The sequence below is a fragment of the Chlorocebus sabaeus genome, chromosome 27, assembly GCF_047675955.1.
Source record: "Chlorocebus sabaeus isolate Y175 chromosome 27, mChlSab1.0.hap1, whole genome shotgun sequence".
In the NCBI taxonomy this organism is placed as follows: domain Eukaryota; kingdom Metazoa; phylum Chordata; class Mammalia; order Primates; family Cercopithecidae; genus Chlorocebus; species Chlorocebus sabaeus.
In genome coordinates this window covers 41,427,375-41,454,203 of record NC_132930.1, presented here as the reverse complement: position 1 = coordinate 41,454,203, position 26,829 = coordinate 41,427,375, and the positions used below count along the sequence as shown (strand labels likewise).

Genomic DNA, 26,829 nt, shown 5'->3' with positions numbered 1-26,829 from the left:
GTGGGAGTGTAAATTAGTTCAACCATTGTGGAAGATGGTGTGGCAATCCTCAAAGAACTAGAGGCAGAAATACCATTTGACGCAGCGATCCCATTAGTGGGTATCTACCCAAAGAAATATAAATCATTCTGTTATAAAGATACATGCGTGCATACATTCATTGCAGCACTATTCACAATAGCAAAGACGTGGAATCAACCTAAATGCCCATCAGTGATAGACTAGATAAGGAAAATGTGGTACATATACACCATGGAATACTATGCAACCATAAAAAGGAACACGGTCATGTCCTTTGCAGGGACATGGATGGAGTTGGAAGCCATTATTCTCAGCAAACTGACACAAGAACAGAAAACCAAACATTGCCTGTTCTCATTTGTAAGTGGGAGCTGAATGATGAGAACACATGGACACGTGTTGGGGGAGCAACACTCACTGGGGACCGTCTAAGTGGGGACTGGTGGGAGGGAGAGCATCAGGAAGAATAGCTAATGGATACTGGGCTTAACTCCTAGGTGATGGGATGATCTGTGCAGCAAACCACCACGGCACACGTTTACCTATATAACAGACCTGCACATCCTGCGCATGTACCCCAGAACTTAAAATAAAAGTTGAAGAAAAAAAATTTTGTTGTTGTTACACAGCAGTTCCTTCTTGTTAACTTCAAAATAATCCTGACATTTTAGAATCTGGCACTCCTGGTCTCCAAGTAACAAACTTCATATATATATTTTTTATATAATCTTTGTGCAACACAAAAAAACACAAGATTTCCACCGAACTTTTGGGATGCTGTCAAGTGAAATACAGGATATGTGCCATAAATGGGAGGCAAGAAGTGACAGTTCAGAGATAGGTTGTTGTATTCTAGAGAAGCAAAACTGGGGGATATGGTGAGGTCCACATATGACATACTTAAGACACCATGAACAGACAAAAAACAAAAACAAAATAACGGTGGTTTCAGATATGAGCCCTAAGTTGAAGTCCTAAAAGCAGGTGCTTTTCACATGGGCACTTCAGTGTCCTGTGCACTAGGGGGAGTGTCAGCCATGATGCATTTTATTTAGTGGTGATTAATAATTCTCCTGAGCAGTGATAGAAAGCTAGCTAGTATTGAAGTTAAAAACATCCTATATTTGGACTCAGAATGCCTTTTACTTTTGTGTTAGGATAGCCAAGGTCATTTGTTCTGAGGTTGCCTCTGTGGCATGGTGACCAATCAGTGGTAAGCATGCAGTAAATATGGAATGCTTCCTTTCCAGGCTAGAACATAAGGGACTAGGAGACTTGTATATTTTTCTAGCTAGCTGCCGCTTTGTAACTCTTTTTTTTTTTTTTTTTTAACTGTGAATATATTTTATTTAGTCCTTTTTGTTTACAACTGAAACTCTGGGGATTCAAAATTAACATCCTTGCCTGTGAGCTTCTTAGAGACACCAGAAAAAGTTTCAACCTGTGTTCCACGTTCTGCTGGGCTTTGTCCAAATGAACCTTTTTGAGCTGGCTGCCATCCAGTTTCACGTGGATTCTCTTGCCCACAATTTCACTTGGGAAGATCAAGTCCTCAAGGATTGCGTCATGCACGCTGTCAAGAGAACGCTCCTGGGATGCTTTTGCTTATTTTTTGTGTGGCTTTTTCGAATTGGCTTAGGCAGAATTCTCCTCTGAGTGATAAAGACAGTATGCTTTCCACTGAACTTTTTCTCCAGCTCGCATACTAGCCGGACTTGGATTTTCTGAAACGATTTCAGTTGAGGAATGGGAACAAAGATTATGATAGCTTTCTGACCACCACCAACTTCAATTTCCTTGCCATAATATTCAGCTCCGTGAGCTGAGCCTTGAGGTCCGAGTTCATTTCGAGCTCCAGAAGAGCCTGGGAGATGCCGGACTCTTAACAGTACACTGTAAAGTATGGGTTGTTTACCCTCATTGCATGGCTGACTGAGAGCTGCTGCCGAGCATCAAGAGGGAGTGTCATACTGCACATCGCAAGCAACACAGTGTACTGTGTTGCCAGCATTCTTTGGAACTCATCTGGCTTCTCGCCACTGGGCTTCACGATCTTGGTGCTCCAAGAGAACATGGCCTTCTCCTTGCTGAGCACAGGCTTAGGAAGAGCTGCTTTTTAAAAATTTAAGTGTTATTTGTAGATTAACATACAGTAAGCTTGACCTTTTTGCTAATACAGTTCTTTGAATTTTAGCATTTTATGTACAATAGTCCCATCCCCAACCTTATCCATAGTTTAATTTTCCACAGTTTCAGTTACTCGTGGTCAACTGTGGTTTGAATTTTATCCTCTCAGTTCATCACAAAAAGAAAGGTGATTATAGTACAATAAGATACTTGGAGAGAAAGAGACCACATTCATGTAACTTGCGAGAATTCTTCTATTTTATTATTATTGCATTTATTCTCTAACTGTACCTAATTTGTAAATTAAACTTTATCATAGGTATGTATGTATAGAAAAAACATCATATCTATAGAGTTCAATGCTATCCTTGGTTTCAGGCATCCACTGGGGGTTCTGTACTCTCTCCCTTTGTGTGTATGTGTGTTTTGTATAACCATTTCACAATTAGGATGCAGAACAGTTCCATCTCCCTTCAGAAACTCCCATGCTGTCATTTTGTAGTCACCGCCACTCCCCTGAACCCACAAACTGTTCTCCATTGCTATAATTTTGTCTTTTCAATAACATCATATAAATGGGATCATATGTACCCTTCGAAACTGACTTCTTTTAGTCAGCATAATGCCTTTAAGGTTGATTCTAAATGTGTGTGTATCAATAGTTCCTTCTTTATTGCTAAGTACTATCCGTTATATGGAGGTACTACAATTATCTATCACCTGTTGAAGGACATTTGGGTTGTATCTAGTTTTTGGCAATTATGAATAGAACTGCTACAAATGTTTGTGTGCAGATTTTTGCATGAGCATACATTTTCATTTCTCTAGGGCAAATACCTAGGGGTAAGATTCCTAGGTGAGTATATGTTTAATGGTATAAGAAACTGCCTTACCCAAATGTTCATAGCAGCATCATTCATAATAATCAAATAGTGAAAACAATCTGAGTGTTCATCAACTAGTGAATGGATAAATAAAATGTATATCCATACAATGGAATATTATTCGGCAATAAAAAATGAAGTACTGATACCTGCTACAATATGGATAAACCTTGAAAATATGCTAAATTTAAAAAAAAAAAAAAAACAGGAACCAAGGGCCACCTATTGCATAATTCCATTTACACATAGTCTCTAACTTACTAAGGTTCAGGACATGATTTTTCAACTTTCACAGTGCTGTAAAAGTGATAAGCATTCAGTAGAAACCATACTTGATTTTTTGTTTTTGTTTTTTGAGACAGAGTCTCTGTCACCCAGGCTGGAGTGCAGTGCTTGATGTCAGCTCACTGCAACCTCCACCTCCCAGGTTCAAGCGATTGTCATGCCTTAGCCTCCTGAGTAGCTGGGATTACAGATGTGCACCACCACGCCTGGCTGATTTTTTTTTTTTTAAGCAGAGATGGGGTTTCGCCATGTTAACCAGGCTGGTATCGAACACCTGACCTCAAGTGATTCGCCTGCCTTGGCCTGTCAGAGTGCTGGAATTACAGGCATGAACCACTGCACCCAGCCCATACTTCGAGTTTTGGATTTTGATTTTTTCCCAGGCTAGTGATGTGCAGTATGTCACTCCCTTTTGATGCTCCTCAGCAGCTCTCAGTCAACCATGCAATTATGAGAGTAAACAACCCATACTTTACAGTGTACTGTGTTGCCAGCATTCTTTGAATATGACTTTGTCCAACTGTAGGTAAATACTTCAATAAGTGTACTGAGCACACTTAAGGTAGGCAAGGCTAAACTGTGATGTTTGTTAGGTGTATTAAATGCATTTTTGACTTCCCATATTTTCAATTTATGATGGATTTATTGGGACATAACCCCACCATAAGTGAAGGAATCACTGTATATGAAATGTCCAGAAGAGGCAAATCCATAGAGTCAGAAAGTAAATCGGTTGCCCAGAATTGCGGATGTTGGGGGAAATGGGGAGTGACCACTAATGGGTATGGGATTTTGGGGGTGATGAAAATTTTCTAAAACGAATTGGGGAGATATAATTGCACAACTTTCGAATATACTAAAAACCATGAAATTGCACAATTTACATGGATGAATTGTTTGCTATGTGAATTGGAGCTCAATAAGTCTACTATTTTTTTTAACTGCTGCTTATTTTCTAATGTGGCTGTACAATTTTGTGCTCCCACCAACAATGTATGAGAATTCTAGTTATTCCACATTCTCACCAGCACTTGGTATTGTTAGTATTTTTTATTTCAGCTATTTTAATAGGTGTGTAGTGACACATCATTGTTAATTAGCATTTCTCTAATAGCTAATGAGGCCAAACATCTTTCATGTGCCCCTTTGCCTTCTTTAGTGAAGTGTCTGTTCAAGTCTTTTGCTCAATTTTAGTTTAGTTTTTTGTTTTCTTAGTTTTGAGTTTGAGAGTACTTTGTACATTCTGAACAACAAGTCCTTTGTCATGTGTATAATTTGCAAATATTTTCTCTTCGTCTCCCATTTAACTTCACTTTTCCTTCTCTGAAAGTAAATACTTCTTGCTGAGTTTCGAGTGGTATCAGAGCTTTATTGTCTGGGTATTCCTGTATCCTGAGTGCCTCATAGAGTCTGGCACAAAACAGATATTCAGTTAATATTTAATGGATGAATGAATGAATGAATGAATGTGCTGTTTTCACTGATAAGCAACAGATTTTTTTTTCTGAGAAATAATAAATATATAAGAAGTAGATCTGAGTAGATCATTTTCCAGATTACAACATTTCCTTCCAGGCATCTCTTTAGAAAAAAAAAAAAAATAATATCTACCATAGATTAGAAAGCATGGCATGATCCAGCTTGATTTGTTGAACATTTCATGTTCTCCTCCACCTCACAGCCTTACATATGCTGTTCTTCTGTTTCAGAGAGCTCTCATGGTATGCTTATGTTTTTGCTTCATAGAATTTTACTTGTAAATATTTGTTTAGTGTTTTTCTCCCTACTAGATGTGTAAGTCAGTGACTTTTACACATTTTTATTCATGTGTCCCCTAAAAGAATTTTGAAAAAAAACTGAGTAACCTCTCATATGTATCTATCAATCTGACATCTATAATTCTTCATTGTAAGTTTAAATAATTGCAAAGGATATAATTTTCAGTGCACTATAAAACTTGACATTTTAAGCAGAACTAAAAAGTTCCCCTCTTTTAAATATATCTCATGGAATCTGAATACCATATTTGATATCCACCATCATTTGTTGAAAAAAAATTCTTAAAAAACCTTTACAATCATCAGTTTTACAACCTTTTTCTTCTTGAACTCACATTTCCATTTCATTTTCCCCACATAATGTCCTATCCCAGTTTATGCTTAGAAATGTTTTTTAAATTTTTATTAAAGTAATTTTTGGGGAACAGGTTGTTTTTGGTTACATGGATAAGTTCTTTAGTGGTGATTTCTGAGATTTTGGTGCTCCTGTCACCCAGAAATCTTTTCTTGATCATTTTATCATATTTTTGTGCCACATAAATAGATATGCAAATTGAAATTTAATTTTTAAAAAAATTTCCAATGATGACTGAAAGTCTCTAAGTGTTGTATGTTGTGTTGTTCCATGTTGAGTTACCTTTGTAATGATTACTAGTGTATGTGGATTAAACGACAACAGTAAAAATACACTATTTTATCAGTAGAGCCTCTCAAGGTGATGCATGGGTTTAGTTTTTGCTACCTAGGTTGTGTGCAAGTAGACGAATATCACTTTTTTAAAGAATCTGACAAGGTTTAATATCAATTTCATTCTTAGCTTTCATTTCTTAGAGACGTAAGAGCTGAGAACCCTCGTTTATGTAAACAAGGAGATAAGAAGGGAGCTTTTGTTAGGGCACTGCCACTCCACTCATTTCTTGGAACTTCCTCTGAATTACATGCCAAAACTGCATTAACTTTTTTTAGTGACCTGTCAGATGACAACTCAGTTAGATTCTCTATTAATTTTGTTAGATGGAAAAAAATTGGGAGCCCTTGACTTGTGAGAGACTCTGTTGTCCAGTCATTAGAGTCATTCACGTTTCTCAGCTTCCCCAGGATTTCTGAGCGTCGTTATGTTTGAGGTTTTTATATCCGGGACGGTGCAGCATAGTGGGGGCGGGTTTGGTGAGAACTCTGTGTTTGTGTTCTGAAGTAGGAAAAGGAGATTGCATCGGGCATGTGGGAAAGTAGAGCCAATGAAATGTGGGTTATGGCAAGTTCTCATGCAGAGCTGCGTAGGAAGAAGACAGATGAAGGTTGGGGATCTAAACATCAGTTCCCTTAAAATTACATGTGCCCCACGCACCTTAGCAATTCAGCCTCCACTTCCAGGGATCCCCATCCCTCCACTGTGTGGACTGCTGCTGAAAGCTACAACAGGACAAAGAGCTGTGTATTTTTTTTTTTTCTTCAATGCAATTTCCTCACCTCAAGGCATCTAGTAATAACTCAATAAATTTTTTTTTCACTGATATTGAATACTGGGAAAAACTTTTTATGTATAATTTGACTCCAAACCTGTGAACCTTTTCAGTTTCATTTGAAAAGATATAAAAGGGAAAGTTTTATCCTTGAGTAGTCTTTTATGCCATGAAGTTAATTTTCAAGAACAGAAATATTCTTTTACAAGTAAAGTTTTTATTGACTCCTAGCTTCTTGCTAACTTAGTAACACTGCCAATTTCCCTAAATTCTTTTTCTCTGTTTTCCCAATTGCATTGTTTTACTTATTTTTTACTGTTTTTCAAGTAGTAAGGCTCCACTCAAATTCTTTACTAAAACAATGTTAGGGTGTTTTTGGTACATTTTATACTAATGTAATTTTCACAAGATTAAAAAAATAGTGCTGTCATTTGTTTCCCTTTGCCCTATAGTGCTTTCGAGGTATCTGGCAGATACTTTTAGGTATATTACACCTAATAGAGGTCTTTGTGTGTACGTCAAATGAGTATGTTCTATGCTGTTTAGACATATTAACTGCAGATTGGCAGCTTCATCTTTCCGATAATGTGCAGGTTCTTAATGCTTAGGAGTATCCTGGAGGTTTCTGTTTTTCTGAGAAAATCTAATACAGATTTTCAGTTGCCTTTTAAAATGCTATACTTCTCTAGGAAACCTTATCTTTAATATAGCATCTGGTTTTCTGTGAAGTTACAAGTTTGAATCAGAATTTCCAGCTGTGCAATCTAGTTTTATGGAGCCTGAATTGAGAATCAAAAACTGGGTTATGTATTAAAATACCAGAAGTAAATGTTATCTTTCTTTTTATAAAACAGCATGACAATTGTATTTAAGTATTTCCAATTTGCAGAATTATTGTTCATGAACTGCTTCCAGAGAAGCAAGATTAAATAACAGCTGAACAGCTTTAAGTGAATAGGTTACATTATATTCTTCTGTTAGTGTCTTGTGAACCTAAACTCAGCGTCTCCACAGCAAAAGATAAGAATCATAGAATGTTAGAACGCAAAACAGCCTGAGAGGTCATGTAGTGTGACTCCCCTGATTTTCCAGATGAGGAAACTGAGGTCTTATTTTCCCTCGTGTAGAGAAGATATTAATAATTACTAACGAGTGAAATAATTGGGGTTAATTGTGTTGGAATAATCATGTTGTTCACTGTTTTAAAATGCAGTCATTCTGACAGACAGTGAAAGGGAGTTGGCAGCAATGGTCCCAGAGTGTGGCCTGCCTGCCTCCGAGGCTGGCGGGGGGGTACTGTGAGGCAAACAGAATGAGAAACCATGTAGCAAAAATGTGGCTGTTTTCAGAAATGCTCCTAACTTTTAACTTTGTAACTCCTTTTTAAAGCTGTTATGTTAAGGAATGACAAAATCAGACACAGGTTCAGTGTATAAAAATACTCTGGTATAGTTTGGCAAAAAGATGTTCATTACAGCAGAGTTTGTCCTTATAAAAAATTAGAAGAAACAAACAAACTAGGTGTCCAACATAGGCCTTTAACAGAGAAACTGTTAAATTATGGTAAAATTTTTATTTGTTTTTATTTTTTTTGAGACAGAGTCTTGCTGTTGTTGGCCTGGGCTGGAGTGCAATGATGCCATCTCGGCTCACTGCTACCTCTGTCTCCTGGGTTCCAGCAGTTGTCCTGCTTCAGCCTCCCAAGTAGCTGAGGGTACAGGCGCCCACCACCATGCCCGGCTAATTTTTGTGTTTTTTAGTAGAGATAGGGTGTCACCATGTTGGTCAGCCTGGTCTTGAACTCCTGACCTCAGGTGATCCACCCGCCTTGGCCTCCCAAAGTGCTGGGATTACAGGTGTGAGCCACTGCACCTGGCCAAATTATGGTAAATTTAAACAATGAAATGTTATGTAGCCATTAAAGGTAATTTTTTAGAAGAATTTGTAACTACAAGGGGATGTACTCATTACGGTGTTGAGTAAAGTAAGTAGAATATAGAAATTACATGTCATATGGTTTGCTTATATGAGGGCCATACGGTCATCCCTTGGCATCCTCAGGGGATTGGTGTCAGGGCTGCCTGTGGACACCAAACTCTGTGGATGCTCAGGTCGCTGATAAAAAGGTGTAGTATTTGTGTATAACCTACAGACATCCTCCTGTTTATTTCTCTGGATTACTTATAAAACCCAATACAATGTATGTACTTCATGAATAGTTGTTATGCTGTTTTGGTTAGAGAATAGTAACAAGAAAAAAATCTACACATGTTCAGTACAGGTGCAACCATCCTTTTTAAAAAATATTTTCCATCCGTGATTGGTTGAATCCACGGATCTTGATGTGGAACCCATGGCCACACAGGGTCAAGTTATGTGCATAAAATGGAAAAGAATATATTACAGTGATGAAAGAGTTTCTTTCTAGGTGATGTTATTATGGACTGATTTTATTTTCCTCCTTGTATTTTGCATATCTCATAAACTCTCCACTATAAGCAGAAAATAAGGTTGGAGAAAAGAAATTTTAAACATAATTGAAGAGCTAAATTTTTTTGTGACACCAAGTGATAGAAAACTCTGAAAATCCCATTGAAGATAGGATCATAGCCACGTAGTCCCTGATGCCTGTGCTGGTATAGTCACACACAGCTGCCTCACCTCTGCCCCCATGGTGAGGATCCCAGTGGTTGGGGACAGTGACCCATTTGGAACATGAGCAGTTGGGTCAAATCCACAAATAACTGTTTTAAACAGCAGTCATTTTATTTGAAATAAAAAAAAAAAAAAGTCGATTTGAAAAGCCATTTCCCCCCACTGAACGAACATTCCTTTATTCTTTCATTTAGCAAGCAGTTCGGAGTGCCTACTAGTTAGTTCCTCTGACTTGAAGATAACATTCTGCTACTAGTGATTTTTTTGCCCAGGGATTGTTGAAATTTTCATAAATCTCCTTGACAGAATGTTCTATTGTATAAGCAACTTGACAGTTCCTGTTCTCACCTGGTTCGGGTTTAATGATTAAGTTGGATTAACTATTGAATAATGAATGTTTGTGTAGAAGCCAATCAGTGAATACCTGTGAATCCAAAAATGCAGCTTTAATCAGTGCTAGGCTTGGTTGGATCCATATTGCTGTTTCTTTGCAGTACAACATGGGCAAGCAGCTGTGCAAATGAAATGCTGTTTTTCTAAAAGGTAAGTTTTTCCAGAGCACAGTATGGTTTTCTTTGCTTTCAGAATTCTTTGAAAAATCTTTGAATATTTTGAAGTCCTCCATTCCACTTTATAATTTCAAATTAATAACTTCTTACTACTGTAATTTCATACGTTTTATACTACCCCCAGGAAAAAAAGTATTTACTTACTTCACATTTCTGATATTGATTTCAGTTGGTCTCATTCCACATTACAATTATGGCTTTCCATTCCACAAGGTATGGTTTAGAGTTGTGTTTCAAATTTGAAATGGGTTGTGCATTAATAAAGCTACTGTTTTTAATTTGAAAGAAAAGATCTTTTAAGGAAAGTTTGTTAGGCACTAGGATAAATTTTTGAAATGTTTGTCTTACGTAAATTCATGATAGCCTCGAATTGTTATTCCTCTCCTAAGAAGTGGCACTTTCAGCTTCTTCATTTGCCGATTTGGCTTAGTTGTATATTTTGTTTCATATGCCATAACCAAGGAATTGTAGAGCTAGTATATGCTATCTACGTGAACTTTGTCTTCTTGCAAAAATAACCCTAAATTCTATGAAATAGGTGATGTCTTATTTATTCTTAAAGACCTTCAGAGATAGAAATTCTGTATTCTTCCTAGTGTTTAGTTTCTTTTGTTGTCTACATCTTTCTTTCTCTTTTTATTGAATAAAAAAACCTAGATCTTTTTCTTAAAACTTAAACTGCTTTGCTATTTGATTTATGCTTACATTAATATAACCTTTGATTATGCTCCTTAAATGTCCTGATTTCCTATTTTGTGTTAGCTGATGGTTTTGCTCTGACAATAGTGTTTGTACACCAGTAAATTAGTATCACAAAACTGTTCTCCTTGGAGAGATTATGAAGTCTTTGATTTTGGATTGGACCAATGATATAGATAGTCCAAACACAGGTGCTTATTTTTATTTACTTATTCAGTAAATATTAATGGAGTACCTATTAGTGCCAGTCTTTGGGCTGAGGATTGAAGATACAAAACAAACAAAAACCACAAGTGTTACTGTGTTCTAATTTAGTGTTTTAAGATGTAGCAAGTCTAATAGGGACACCTTTCTGATATCTTGGCGGTAATATTATTTTGGGCGGTTTATTATCATCATTGATCTTATTATCCAGTACTATTTTGCGAAGAAAAGTCACTGCAAATCTACTTGCTTCTTTTTGCTGGGAGTGCCTCCCTTCAGGAAAAAAAAAAAAAAAAAATCTAAAAGGAAAAAAGCTTTCAATTTTAGGGAAGACATACATACATGAGTTGTAAGTTTTTCTTTATGAAAAACAGCATGCACTGAGTTTCTGTGGAACAAGAATTCCCCTTATCTAGAAAAGGATGACTAGGTTTGAATTTCCTAATTAATATAGTTATTAAAGTCTTACGTGACTAATTTTAGTACGTAGGAAAACACAACATTGCTCATTTACATGAATTGGTAATCATCCCTTTCTTTGACAGACCATAGACCTTAGATAGAAACACCTATGAATACATTCTCTCTGGACAGAGGCATATTATCTCCTTACATTCTTATGTCTTGGAAGGTAAAGTTGATGTTAGTTTACCTCTGCAGGAACAAGATAAATTTCATTCTAAATACAGTTGATACATCTCAGGAAAATAGGACAACATGATTCTGAGGATTGGCGAACAATTTTTTTATCGGCAGATCTTATTTGTGTTTAGGGCAGTGATAACATGGTAGGCAGTATGGACAGGAGTTAGGTGCGAAGATTCTAGAGACAGATTAACTGGGTTTTAATCCATTTCTACTGTGTACTAGCTGAGGGACATTGAGCAATGTACTTAACCTTTATGGGCCTCAGTTTTCTCCTGTGTAAAATCGGGATAATCAGTTTTCTCGTGTATAAAATAATGACAACCTTATTAGGTCATTAATGAGGATTAAATGAGTTAATGTCTGTAGGACAGTATAAAACTCTGGTGCATAGTGTTACATAAGTGATTTTGAGTGAGTGAATAGACGTTTAGTTATTCATTGCTGTTTTCAGTTTTAATCACACGTTGTAATAAAGTAACATGTTCTAGTTCCAGGGCCTGATCAGTCAGTGATGATTAAGTACAACATTTCTCCCCCTGGTTTTTCTGCCATGATGGTGCATTATAAGCATTTTAGAAAACGGAAGTCTGTGCTCCTCCTTGGCATATTGTCCAGTAATCCTGGGAATTCATCCTGTACTTCTGAGAGTAAATTGGAGGTCGAGCTATCCTGACCCCATACGAAGGAGACCTTCTTGTACTGGGGAGTGTGGGAGTCATCTTGTCTTCCCCGCGCCCCTGGCCCTGGGGCCGGAGAGAGGATCCTGGACAGTGTCCACCGTGGGCCAGTACAGCCAATCCAGGGCCTAGATTTGGAGCCATCATACTCACAAACTGCTCTGTTTGAAACGCTGGCTTTGTGGGGTTTGTTTCACGTAAAACATGAAGACGCCCACCCTGACATTGTCTAGGCACTCTACTTAAGTCTTCTTTAGATGCAGGCTAGTTTGTCCTGGCCTTATGCAGGAGTTCTCCCCACCTCCTTCGACAGGTATGTGAGTCGCTGCTTCCCATGCATATCATCTAGTTATTTCAGGCATCTGTTCTTTTTTGCATCCTAAGTGCTTAAGGCTTACAGAATTTTAGTCTCCTGCATGACACCATAGTGTAACATGACTGGTAGTAGTTTCTTCCCCAGACTCATGGTGAGATAGCTGTTTAGCATAGAAAGGATTAGAGAGAAGATGTCAGCCTTTCTACCCATGGTTGGATTGGGCGGCACCATCCAAGGCTTAAGAATGACATGCAGAAGCTCCTGATTATAAAATAGCACAAATATGTTAGGCCTAAACTTTTCCTCCTTAGCAGAAAGGCTTGGGTAAGCTCAGTGGGTGGTGTGGGAGAGTGGATGTTGCATTAGAAAGGGTAGAGACTGCAAAGACAGGGCCACAAGTGAGGAATCCAAGAGTAAAGCTGATGGGGTGAGTGAAAGGAAGTGAATTTAGGAGCCCTTAAAGATGTAGAAGCTGGAGGACTTGATAGCAGGTTGGCTGGAGTGGTTCAGCAGGAGACAGTGATCAGCTGTGAGGCTGTTCACATAACCAAGACACAGGATCTCACTGGACTGTGTTTGGAGATGGGGGATTATCAGGTTGTGAGAGCCTCAGCGATTTTTGGGTGCCAGTTCATCCTGCTGCCTAGGCCTCTCCCTTACCTCACCACTGGCGTTGCTATTTAAGAAATCAGTGTTCATCTCGCTTATTGGCAGCCTTGGCAAGTCCCTCGGACACTCAGTTTCTTCATTTTTAAATGGAGGATCTTATATTATTTGCTTTACCTTTCTCTTGGAAATGTAAAGAATTTATAGAAAGAGAGAAATCTCGTTTTTGAAAGTGTATATGGAAAATGTAAACATGTCTTAATGAAGGTACATTATTTGAGGAAATATAGTTCAACTATAGGATTAAAAAATTGCATTATCTGATAATCATAGATGTTCTTATTCACCTTCCCAGTATTTGAAACATAAATAATTTTTAGAGCTTGTAATGGGAATATGGACAGATAGTACCACTGCTCTGCTATTCTATTTTGCATTTTAACTTGTTCGATTTCTTTGCACTAGGATTAAAAACTTGAGTTTACTCAACAAAATTCATTTGCCTAAAAATGAATTTTATTAGGTTATTTTCCTGTTTAAAAATTTGGTCTGGGGGAGGTGCTGGAGATGGACTAATATAAGATTATCTTTTTTTTTTTTTTTTTTTTGCATTTAAGTATACAATTTAAATATAAAAGAAAGCAAGCCAAGGCAGGAGGATCTCCAGAGGCCAGGAGTTTGAAACCAGCATGGGCAACATAGCAAGACCTTGTCTCTCCAAAAAAAAAATTAGGCAGACACGCGTGCCCGTAGTCCCAGCTACTTGGGAGGCTGAGGCGGATGGGTTGCTTGAGCCTAGAAGTTTGAGGCTGTGTTGAGGTGTGATCATGTCACAGCACAGCAGCATGTGTGATGGAGCAAGACCTTGTCTCAAAAAGAAAGAGAGAGAGAGAGAGAGAGAGAGAGAGAAGAGAAGGGAAGAGAAAAGAAAGAAGAAAGCTGCCATCTTGTGTCTCCATCATTTGTAAGAGAACATTTTAACATTGTTGGCTTACAGAATTCCTTCACTAGACATTTGAGGTCTTCCAATATTAGCCTAGTACTTACATATGCCAGGCACTTTTCTAGGCCCTTTGCATTTCATCCTCACACACACTCTGAGGCATGTACTATTATCTTTCCCATTTTACAAGTGAGGAAACTGAGGCAATGGCAGGTTAAGTAAGTTTGGAATGCTGTATAGTTCATGAATATCAGCCTGTGTTAGGTCCAGGCAGTCTGATTCCAAAGTCCATGCTCAGCCACTTTCCTGTAGCTCCTGCATCAGTGGCTCTCAACCCTGATTGTACATTAGAATCATCTGGGGGCCTGATGGAGCAGGGTGGGGAAGGGATAAATAACTTCTACAGGGCCCTACATGAGACCACTCAGATCTTCCCTCTTCTGCTTTCAGGTTAAAAGTTACTCTGTCTCTGTTTTCTAGACCTTTGTAATCTCTTCTTGCCTTAATTTCTTGGCACATGTGGGGCTCCTAATGACCTTGTGCAATTAAGGCCACACAGCTTTTTGGTTTAGCGCTGTAAGACAGGCACCATGGAGATAGGAAGATGCTTGCCACCTGTATGTAACCTGTGCACAACATTTTACACATAACTGGTGCTTGATTGTTAATTCCTCAGCATGTGATTCAATATATTGTTATTTTTGCATCAGGGGAAGAACATGGATAGTTAATAAGATAGATCTAGGATTAAATAGCAAGTCTAACATATCTGAGCCACACTGTTCTTACCTATAAAATGGGAGAAGTGAGAATATTAGAGGAGTCTTGTGGAGATTCAGTGAAATATGGAATATGCTCTGTAATGTAGTCATCAGAAATGAATGCTAAATACATTCCCTTGTGAGTGAAGCACACCAAGAAGACTTGGATATGAAAAATCACTTGAAACTATACTGTTCAGTCTTCAGTCAGATGCAAGAAGCCAGGGAATTTGGGGAGCTGGAATAGACCTAGGGATCAGGGAATGCAGTCTCTTCATTTTATCAGCAAGGATTGAAGCCTGGAGAAGGAACTTGACCAAGGGTACACTGTGAGCCCAAATATATATACAGTACAATATGTAGTGTACAAAGAGTTAATACATACTTTCTTGGTGCTGTGATCATTATTAGTTTTTACTTCGTAGCGTTTGTCTTCTCTGTCACCTCAGTGTGCTCATGTATATGTTATGTAACCCTCAAAACAATTTTGTAGGCCTAGCTTACCTGACCCCAGTGTAAGACTTTGAGATAAAATCCTTAAGGATACTACCATGGGATATGGGCCTATGGAGGTACTGAAAAATAACATATATTTACCTTGTTGACTTTTCTTGCATGAGAGGGAAAAGAGTTAAAGACACTCAAACCATGTGTGCTTGAAAGCCCATGAACCTCTTTCCAGTTCTTCTGTTTTCCCAAGAAAATGAGCCTGTTGTATCTTCATAATTTCTTGCATGTATAAGGTTAAAAACAGAGGGGAATGAAGATATTCCAACTACATTTCTAGTAGAACACCAACATTTTGTTTTGGTAACCATGTTGTAAAAACTTCAAAACAGCATTATGCTCTGCAGTTACTTTTAAACCATTGTTAATATTTTCTATTGATGCTTTAGTATAGATTTTTAGATTTTTAGATTTCTAGTATTGTTGATTATTATAATTTGAATTAAAAGTGAAAATTCATGATATGTACTTGGAGGACCAGTTGCTGTGGAAGTGTGCAGCCTACAATGAAGATAATAAGATGTGTCATTTGAATCAGTATTTCTTCCACCTAACAATATTTCTCCCACCTAAACAAAAACAATTTTTTTCTATCGTAGAGGAATAGTTTTTAGAACTACCAAGGTGAATATGCTGTAGTGTCAATTAAATACAGTGGAAACTACCTACAATTTACAATTCCTAATCACTTTCTGTCTCTTTCTGCAACTCATTACATGTACCACAATGCCTTGATTCCCTTAAGTGCCTAGTAAATTTTCTCTTTGTAGGACTGTGGAATTAGCCATGGGCAGTGTGGGAGGAAAATGCCTTTGCCTTTTCCAAAAATTGGGGTTGCGTAGAGAAAATGATAATGTGTAGCATTTTTAGTGGTGCCTAAATGTGTATGGAGAAACACCTACTTCAGGCCTCTCCAAAGACTTTGATTGTCTGAAAGCAGAAATATTTGCAGTTTGACTTTACTTGGTGTTTACAGTACACTTTCTGAGCACTTTATGGATATTTAATATTTTATAACATGATCAGCAATCTTTTTTTCGAAATAAGTGGGTTTTTAAAAATATAATAATGGGAATCAGAATGTGGCTAACTTTTGAAATTATTTATTATGCAGAGAAAAATCTGAAGCCATGAATTTTAAATCTCATGTAAGTTAAATTTGGAAGTATGCAGATTTGCCCAGAATCTGAATTTCATAAGCCTTGAAAACTTTGACATTTTAAAAATATTTGAGGAGTTTGTCATTACCATCTCTTAAATGCACACATTTTTTTCAGACTACTTGGGAAGAGAGTGGCTAAGCAGAGCATTGTAGAGTGCCCCAGACATCCTCTACTGGTTTCTAAATCTGAAATAAACTTCTTAGTCATATGGTGATAAGCAGAATTCAGAACATGTCTCTTTTTTAAAGCATGTGAAATAGAAAGTGATAGTCATCACAAAATGAAATTTGATTTATGATGTGTTGATGGATCGTCATACTAAGACACGCTGAAAATTATTTTCAGTTTCCTAATAAAAACAAAGTGAGCTCCCCTATGAGTGATTCTCCTAATTGTTATTGTTAAATGCTTTTCTTTATGCTTTTTTCTTGCTCACACTCAGATAATCTACAACATTGTTTGAATGCTGTGTTTCACTTTCTTTTCTTACGAAAGGTTTTCAGTGAGTATCGTCCCTGAGCGAATCCCTTCCCACAAAGGACTTAACTTTCTATGCGCACAATTCAAAAGTCAGTTAAATGTGTGTGATTCATTGATCACAAAGAGTACCACCTTGAGTTAAAACACTTACACTCTGTGGAAAATTCTTTCTGTTCAAAAGAAGGTTCTTATTTCTAAGAACGAGCTCTGATTTTAATTAAATAAAGAGCATTTTATGCAATTTTTCTCTAAAGCTTAAGATTAATTTCTATGGTTACTAGGGATATAAATCTCTAGATTGCTTTAAAACAAAGATTTTTGTTTGGGAGAGACTTGACAGCTCCCTATAAGAGAAGCTATTACTTAATTTTTCTTTCCTAAGTTTAAACACATAAAAATATTTGTAATGATACCCCAAAGGCATCATAAAAATGTAAAATAATTATACTCTAAAATATCTAAAATTACAGGAAATAGACCTCATTTTAAAAAATGAACTGAGATTCATGGCTGGGTAACCGGGGTGTGACATACTTCAAAACCAGAATCTCTTGTCAGGATACTTTTAGTTTTTTAATGGCTAAAAAAAAGAAGTCTTTTGTCAATCATAAAAACTTTAAAATATGTTCATTCTATTAGGAAATCTTACTTTTTAGTTTCTTTACCTTTAACTTATATTACACTGTGGATGCACTAGATAGATCCCTTTGAGAGGCACATTTCAGTCTTTAAAATTAGATGGCATCACTAGGCTTGTGATCAACTATATCACAAGACAACCGTTAGACTGTTTTTAATGATTATTTTTTAAAAGTACATAGCCATTTTCTAAACAGCTTCGAAAAAAGGCAGCATAAATCGTTTCCAGTGTTTTACTTACCCAAAGTATACTTCCTCTTTCGGTAGATAATGTTAACTGGTAAATTGTTCCCAGGTTAAAGGTTTGTCATATTTTAATAAATGTAGTGTAAAATCTATAGTAGAGACACTTCAAGGAAAAAACCCTCAACGTTTTCAGTAAATGAAATTAATATATATCCTTTTTCCTACGTTAGTATTGTGGTATCATTTCTTTTGTTATTTTTATTTACTAAAACTTTAATTGAGCCTGATATAGTAAAACATCCTCATGTTTTTAGGAAAAGTGAAATTAGATTTATAAAATGTCCAGAGTGAAGTTTTGAAAGAAATGGCATTTTGTATATAATATGGATGAATGCTGTTGAGGCTAGACGTGCTTGTAGTTTAAAACATGCCTGATCCGGGAATGCTTTACATTAAATGAGTTTATATTTTGAGAGCAAAACGGGGAAAGAAAACACTTTCCCGCTTTTTTTTTTTTAAGAGACAAGAAAATTAAGTTGAATGCATATATTGAAAGTGCTATAAGCTGAATGTTTGGACAACAAAAGTAAACACTGATTATTACAAATGTACATTTGGACCACTTTGCTTTTATCTTTCAAGCAAAACATTTCCCACAGTTTTTGTGGGTTTTTATTTAAGTTGGGAAAACTTTGGAAGTTTGTGTGAAAGTATAAATAAGTTTGGAAATGTAATGATTAGAGTTTGATAATAAACATGCAAAAGCAAATGGGAAACTCTATTAAAGTCAGATGTAACTTTTAATAATGTTTTCTCTAAAAATGTATTTGCAGAGAGAAGAACAGTGATTTATGTGGATTTGAAACAAAGACTTTGGCTGTAATTTGAAATAAAGGTTAAATGTGAATTATTCAGCATGAAAGTGGATAAAGTTTTTTGTTTTTAAGAGCTTCCTTAGTGATTGTTATAGGAGTCTCTGTGCCCTTTTCCAATTATGGGCACAGAAATTTTGCATGTATTTATAGATTCCACGTAAAAAACAAAATCCTTAGTGTCCAATAAGTTTTAAGCTGCATTTTACAAAATAAGCATCTGTAGAGAATCTTTTGGAGAAAAAACAGGAGGGAAAATGTTTTAGTTTGTGTAATTATTGAAATATACCACAGTATAGAGAATCAATAAAAATTTAAAACCTTAATCTGAAATTTGTTTTAAATCTCGTTGTTATAAGATTGACCTCACAATTGCAAATCGGCATTTTGTGTTCAGTACAACTCCAATTCTTAAGGAAATTTGTCTGTTCTACTAGAGTAATAGTGTAAGTGTAGGAAGATGCCCCCTTTGGCTATTGTTACATATAGGCCGTTTTGAAAATAGTGGTCATGCTAATATTTGATCAGATAATGCTAACTAATGCTGTAGAGCTTTTGAAAGATTTCTTGAACATTGTGAAGTTTTGCTTTCCTTTCTTAGATACATGACTATGTGTATCTCTTAAAAGTGTATATGTATTTGTAGGGGGCAGATAGTGTTACATTTTTATTATAAATTTATTACTTACAAGTTGATATGTGATTTTGAGTGAAATTCATTGCAATAAGAATGAAAATTTTTTGTATGTATGGTGTTTCAAATGCTTTACCTAATTAATTGTCTGAAAAACTGTTAAAGGGGGTTTAAATTGCATGTACTAGTTTTACATTTAAAGCTTTCACAGTGAGCTGAATTCCGATACAGGACCTTATTTTTTTTGTTCAAAGAAAGTACGAGCTCATGTAGAATGAAAAGATATAATTTGAGTCTCAAAATCAAAAGCTTTAATATACTGCTCAGGACCTATTATTTTTCTAGTAGTTTTCACACATTTTTTTTCTAGCAAATGTTATGGAGTGATTATTTTATGTTATTTTGAACACTTAAGTAGCAATCCATTTTTAGCAGACGAGCCCTCATTTTGTAAAACTAAGCCGTTGGCAATTTGCTAGTTTCTTTAAATTCTAGAAACCACTAAGTTTTACCTTTTCATTTTTTTCCAGGCAAAGAAGATGTTGTTAGACTATTCTGTAACTTATTTCTTGAAATAATATTTTCTGGCCAGTGTGGTGGCTCATGCCTATAATCCCAGCACTTTGGGAGGCTGAGGCAGGCAGATTGCTTGAGCCCAGGAGTCTGAGACCAGCCTGGGCAACATGGCAAGACCTCGTCTCTACCAAAAAAACAACAACAACAACAACAAAAAAAAACAACAAAAAAAGATTGTTTTGCATGTGTATTGAAGTGCTTTGAGTTTCTTGCCTTGTTTACTCCAAAGACGATCATAATGACTTTCTTCATTATGGGAAAAAGGAAAAAAGGAATCTATATATTTTTGAGGACAGGGAATGATGAAGCAAGACCCTGGCTTTTGCTTGGAATTTGTACATTTGTATTATCGGTCAAGGCCAACATACTCTGCATTTTATTCCCATTCACTTAGTTGAAAGATGACTTTGGAGGCAAGGCCATATATCTTGTTACCAAACCCTCTTTCTCAGAACTTCAAGATAAAATGAACATTCATTCCTTTGCTTTTGTTTTTGCTAAAAGAGAAAAAAAATCAGTTTGAATAAAGCGAAAACATTTCTACTTTGGGGGTTCAAATGTTAACAAAGCAGTTGAGAGTAAATTATTGACATCTATCAAGCAGAATGGTTGTTGAACGTATGTTCTTGCTATGCGCCACTCAAAGTTGCTTTTGCTATTCTCTTTGCTGATGTGAAGCAGAAACTGAACAAGGTAACGGTTTTGATGGTGAGATTAGAGGTAGCCAGGCTGACTGTCTCCTGGCTCTTAGAGACCCTTATAAGCTCAGGGCCACCCCCTCCCCTTGTTTAGATATTACTTGCTCTTTTGAGTTTCAGATTACAGGAGCAATTGATCTGCATGACCTATCTTAAGAACTTTAACTTTGCAGTGGAAACTTAAACCAAATGTATATCCTCTAGAGACAAATCATCTTAAAACTAGGCTGTTGTCATTTTAATGTACGGTACTGCTCACTGAGGAACAGTGTGGTGGAGAGCACCACCTAGTGGATGGGACCCATACTTGCTGGGCTGGGTAGGAGATTTCATCTACGTTGATGTAACTCTTGCCCTTGTCTTGCAAATAAGTGATTTTTAATCTTCTTCCTAGCACATGTTTTTAACTAGCGCTAGGACCCCAGGAGAATGAGACTGGGAGCAGTTGTGATACGTCGGTTTTCTTTGTAGTTTTCACACTGCTCTAGGTGTATGTACTGGTGATTGACATCTCCACATTTTCTCCTTATAAGCTGATATAATTCAAACAAAGCTTTTTTTTTTTTTTTTTTTTTTTTTTTTTTTTTTTTTTTTTTGTCAGTAGGGCAGTATTTAGTCTTCGGGGATTTTGTGTTTTTGAGTGCTCATGTTCAACCTCAGTAGTAAGAGACGGCTTTGGATAGAACCTGTTTGTTGCCACAAACTTTATGCTATGCTGATAGTCTGTTCACCTCACGAAAGGAGGAGTTGCTGCTGATTATAAACTGTAGGTCATAAATTGTTGCCTGCTTATTATAGAGACTATGTGCCTTTTGAGTGTACTAAAATATTTGCAAAATTTAGATGAAACAATTCCACATTACCAAAAAAAACAACTTTTAACACATAGTGACCACAAATTTTAGGTACAGCCATTCCTTGATACTTTTTTTAGAATGTCAAATTCTTGATAAAATGTATCACCCCTTCTTTTGTTGAATGTTCCTAGACATTTGTTGAGCTAGGAACTATGCCAGGCTTTGGGAATCCAAAGTGAACAAGACATAGTTCTTTTTGGACTTAGAATTTTTTAAAGTTTTAAAATTCTTCAACACAAAGAGGAGTGAACATATTCCTGAGATGTGGAATGTGCTATGATGGGGTATAAATGCATTTGTTTGCTTAATATTTTCCGACATCTGGCAAACGCTTTTGAAGAAACTGCTAAATAAAATTGATGGATTTGTTTTCATGGGTTTGGCAGGTAGGAGGCGACAGAAGGCTGCAGATAACACCTCTTTGGTTTCGTTCTTCACTGAGTTTTATCCTTGGAGAGCCCAAGTTTGGAGGCATAGAGTGAAGAATTTAAGAGCACAGGCTTAGAGTCTATTCCAGAGTATGGACCCTGACTTTTCAACTTGCCAGGTGTATGCCTTTGGGCTAGTGTACTCATCTGTTTTCTCATTTGTTGTGAGGATTCAATGAGATAGTCTACACAATGGGTTTAACACAGTATCTGACACATAGGAAACACTAAATGTTCAATATGATTTATTATGATGATTTGGAAGTTTATTATGATGATGATTTGGATGATTCAGTGTAGGTGGTTCTCATGGTGCACTCAGTCTTTCCCCACCACCTGCAGGTCCCAGATCCCTACTTAGTGTGACTGGTTAGTGCGACCATGCAGACAAACCCCCACTGATGGCCAGCAGATGTCTGTGAGTGCTGAGCTGGAAAGTTCTTCCTTATGCAGATGATGTTTACAGAAAGAGTATACCCTCGTATGTCTCGTGTGTGTGTGTGTGTGTGGAATAGTGTTTACAATCAGAGGTACTTAACCTGATCTCCATGAACCAAAAGCCTCTGAAGCTCAAGATGACAGGCAGAAAGTTTTTTGTTTCTGTGTATATGTTTATTTCTTTTATAGAAGAGATCAGATTCATAGCTTTTGTCAGGATCTCAAAGGCATCTGTGCCCCTAAAAAGGTCAAGAACTATACTTTAGATGACCGTGACTCTGTGTAAGGCCACTGGAGAAATGTAAAATACAGTCCCCTCTTAGAAAGTGAAACTCAAATATGAATTTTGCACTATTTGTTTTTGAAGATATGTAAATAATTTTAAAGATAGAGTTGATATTTTGAGGAACTCAAATATGAGTAAAATGTTTTTTCCTCTCGCCCCTCTTGTCAAGGTTCTGAAGAATTTTAAGAGCAAGAAAAAGTTAAGAATACAGGCTATGGAGTGGACCTAATTTCAAATACAGCTCTGATACTTCCTAATGAGTCCTTAAGCCAGTTAACTTGGCCTCTCTGCTCTGTAAAAGAGGAATGCTGGGGGTACCTGCCTCCTAAGTTTATAATGAGGATTAAATGCAATAATCTGTAAAAAGCCCTTAAAATTCTTCTTGGCATATAGTAAGTACTATAATAGTGCTTGCTGTGATCATTTTTGTTGCATATTCACTCAAAAACATTTATAATGTATCCACATTAGTTGCCTGTTATGAATTGTCAAAGTAATTCTTTTCTTGTCTGTTTTACCTCCATCTTATTGGCATGTGAATGATATTTTTAATTTCTTATGAGCAGACTTTCCAAAGTTCTGCAGCTGAATTGCCCTAAGTCAGATAGCCTCAGTAACTGAGAATCTCAAATGTACCTGGAGCCTTAGAATGGTTTTGGAAGCTTTGGAAAGCATAAAAGTAAAAAGAAATTGACAGGGTTGGTGGTAGGAGCTTTCAAATTGATTGAACACCCAAAAATTATCTAGAATTTCTGAGCTGGAAAGCATTTGGGGGATCTTTCCATCCGACCTTTGAAGCACACAGGTGAGAATCGTGCATCACCTGGTGACTCCAAGGTCATAGAACTAGCTGGGGGTTACCATGTGCCTGGAGTTGCCTTCCCCACCCTCTGCCTGCGTGCTGACCATCCACCACTCGTGCTTCTAAGAGAGCAAAGGGGATATAGGCTGCTCATGGAATTCTAGTATAAGCAGTGATCCCAGAAAAAGTGTGTGGTGAGTCAAAGACTGTTCCGTGCAGGAAAGTACCAGCAGCGTCGAGAAAAAGGAAAACTTTGGGAGCAGGAGAAAAGATATGGAGGAGAGCGCATAGGGGGCAGGGCAGGGATAGGCTACACGCTGTAGGTGCGTCCCACAGAAATCTAGTGGTAGGAGATTAACTGGGTGTGCTTGGCAGAAAAGAAATGCCTGTTTCAACGTGCCTGCCGTCCACCCAGCATGCGTGAGCTCTGGGGCGAGGGAGGGATGGGGCTTGCGAATCTGCCATTCCAATCATTGGTTTTGTTCCCTAGGGCCTCTTCTAGTAAGAGTATCTTGCTTACTGCCTGCGAGTCTAGCATTTTCACTGCCATCTTGTCTCCTAAACTCAAACCAGCCGCTTCCTCTGATGCACAGCTGAAGAAATGGCAGTGTTTTCCAACACTGGGCTGGGGGCACTGGCTGCTTTGAACCTATTGCAAGAATTATTTGAAGTCCAGAGTGGCCTTGTGGCTTTTTAAAATTGTCACTTGAATTGTGTATGCTTTTCACCTTATGCACTAAAGTTCACCCTGCCCTAGGGGTGAGACTGAAATAATGATGAAATGAAGAAGAAAACTTAGAGTAGTTGAGCACCTACTGTGTGCCAGACATAGTGTCAGACTCTTCACAGGTGTTACTTTCATCAGGGACTTGTGGTCTTCAGAGTTGTTATTGTCTCAAGTTTATACCTCAGAGATGAAGGCTGGAAGAGGTTAAGTGACACAAGGCCATGTCACTAGTAAGTGCCAGAGCTAGGATCTAAACCAGGTCTGTTTGACCTAGTTTCATCCTATGCAGTATGGAGACTCAGAAGAATGCAGCATGCATGCACACCCTCCACACACAGCCTCCAGACCAGATGGGGTTTGGATTGAAACGCAAAGCAGTGCAAAGTTGGGTTGGATCCTTGAGTTGGAACTTCTTTTCTGTTCTCCCTCCCCTCTTCCTCTCTTCTTTATTACCTCCTTCCTTAATGTGCCTGGCCCATGCTGGGTCTTACATATTTGTCAAGTGAACAAATAAAAGAAAGTTTTCCAAGCACACAGAAAAGAAAGTAGTGATTATTAACCAGCAAAGATTCAGAAGCCTGAGCCATGTCCTCCCAGCTATTGTGTAGTTTTGGATTGGGTTGTTAGGCAGGTAGGGGAGGAGAATATTTGTTTCTAGATGGCAGTAGTTAGCAAAGCCTCTCCGTGATGTTTTTGTGGAGGAAATGTTTTTAAAATAGACCCTTAGGGCGTTTGTGACTAGTTGAACTGGCTGTCTAAGGGAGGGTTCTATGGTTCTGTGCTACTTTTTTTATCCCATTTTCATCTCATTTTTTGAATGATGATTTTTATTTATAGATCTCTTTAATGGCATAATGAGCAGAATTCCAAATGACAGGAAGCCAGGAAAAATGTGCATATAATGAAGACCTAGTTTATCAGCATCACTCATGGAAAAAGTCATTTTAGTCAATGTAATGTCAGCTTGACTCAGTGACATGGAATTGAGCATGCCCTTAGGTGGCATTACTAGAAGCCCAGAGTCTGGAACAAGGGAGGCAATGGGTCGGCATTACTGGAAGCCCAGAGCCTGGAACAAGGGAGGCAATGGTTCTGTTTTCCTCGGCACTTCCTGCTGACACGGAGATACTGATTCTATTCTGGAAAATGCATTTTATTTGGGAGGCCCATGAACTATATTCAGAGATAGTAAGTATGGCCAGAAGCCACAGATGTGTTTCACATAAAAAATTCCTGAGAGCAAGGGCTGGGCACAGTGACTCACATCTGTAATCCCAGCACTTTGGGAGGCCAAGGCAGGCGGATCACGAGGTCAGGAGATCAAGACCATCCTAGCTAACATGGTGTAACCCCGTCTCTACTAAAATTACAAAAAAATTAGCCGGGCATGGTGCGCACCTATAGTCCCAGCTACTCGGGAGGCTGAGGCAGGAGAATCACTTGAACCTGGGAGGCGGAGGTTGCAGTGAGCCGAGATCATGCCACTGCACTCCAGCCTGGGCAACAGGAGCAAGACTGTCTCCAAAAAAAAAAAAAAAATTCTTGAGAGGTTTGGGAATGATTAGCTTGGAGACGAGAGAAGACTCAGGTGGGGTGGATCATAGTAGCTGACCTCGATTCAGAGTAAGAAAGAGCTTTGTACTGTCTGAGGTGAAATGGATGGCCAGGGAGAGGCAGTGGGTGCCCTATCATGCTGCTCATTTGGCATAGCAGGTGTCTTCTAGACCCTTGCTAGTCTTGAGAATCCAAGCAGGGAGGTAGTCACTGCTCTGTGCGTCATCTAGCCTGTTCTAGGCGAATAGTAAGGTCAGATAAACTGGGAGTGGACGGAGCTTCAGAAATAGTGGGAATGTGTTCAGTAATGCCAAATAATTGTAGTTTGGGGAGCTAGAAGAATGGGAATGAAGATGTTTAATTAGAATGAAATTAGTAAGTTGGGGCTGGAAGGAGTGAGGAGGAAGAGTTGAGTACATTTGTTTTTTTCTTTGGGTGTAAGAGTCCTAGAACTCTTTTAAAATGGAAGTTGCATTGAGTTTTATGGGAAACTTAAGCACTATATGGTGCCACTCAACTTTTGAAATTAAATCATGAGTTCTTTGTGTCATCAACACTAAGATTCTAGGTTTTTGTTTTTTTAATTTCTGAATTTCCTTAAAGATGATAGGGGCTTAATATTAGAAAGGAAGCAATACATTCCAGGTGGAAAGTTAGTTGCTAATATGAGAAATTAGACTGCTAAATCCACCTACCGAGCATTAACCACCCGTGTCCCCCTGTTAACCAGCCCCATTGTCAGTTACTTGAGACTCCCTGAAATAAGAAGGTTGGAACTGGAAAAGTCAATCTCCTCTTTTGTGCACATGTTTTCTCTCCTCTGTCTCTTAAAAAACATATGCTGAATTCTGGAAGCCACAGTTCCATAAGATTTGTATTGGTTCTCAGCAAAAATCCAGACTAGGTTATTTAGCTACTGATTATACTTTTCCTAAGTTAAAATGGCCTTATTTATTTTTTCTGATAAGATTTCCAGACTGATGGAATAAAGAACTTGATATATTCAGCTAACATTTATCACTTATTGCTTGCCTCAAGGAAGGTGGAAAGTGAACCCATATAAAATACCATATTTTAAAGCCTCCTTGGGCACGCAATTTTGAGTAGAAGTTGACTGATGGGAATGAAGACATTCTGGGCAGAGAGAAGCAGGTGCCAGAGTGCAGGGCAGGAAAGAGGAGGGTTGCTTAAGGAAAGGCTCTGTGGTCTGGCACGCAGGTGGTTGCAGGAAGTGCAGGAACAGAAGCTGGTGGGTGGGGCTGGCTCCTTTAGCCAATGTTTAACAAGGTGAGTGAATGGGACTGACTGATCAATTTCATTTGTGGAGTGAAAAAGAGAGAAGAGTC

General features: G+C 37.8%; 1 protein-coding gene and 1 pseudogene across 3 annotated transcripts in view; one reads left to right on the top strand and one right to left on the bottom strand.

Moving 5' to 3' along the window:
• STX18 (syntaxin 18) overlaps positions 1 to 26,829 on the top strand; it is a 124,511-nt gene that overhangs the window by 33,565 nt on the left and 64,117 nt on the right. The gene's annotated exons all lie outside the window — the stretch shown is intronic.
• On the bottom strand, positions 1,308 to 2,533 carry LOC103246382 (small ribosomal subunit protein eS7-like; annotated as a pseudogene).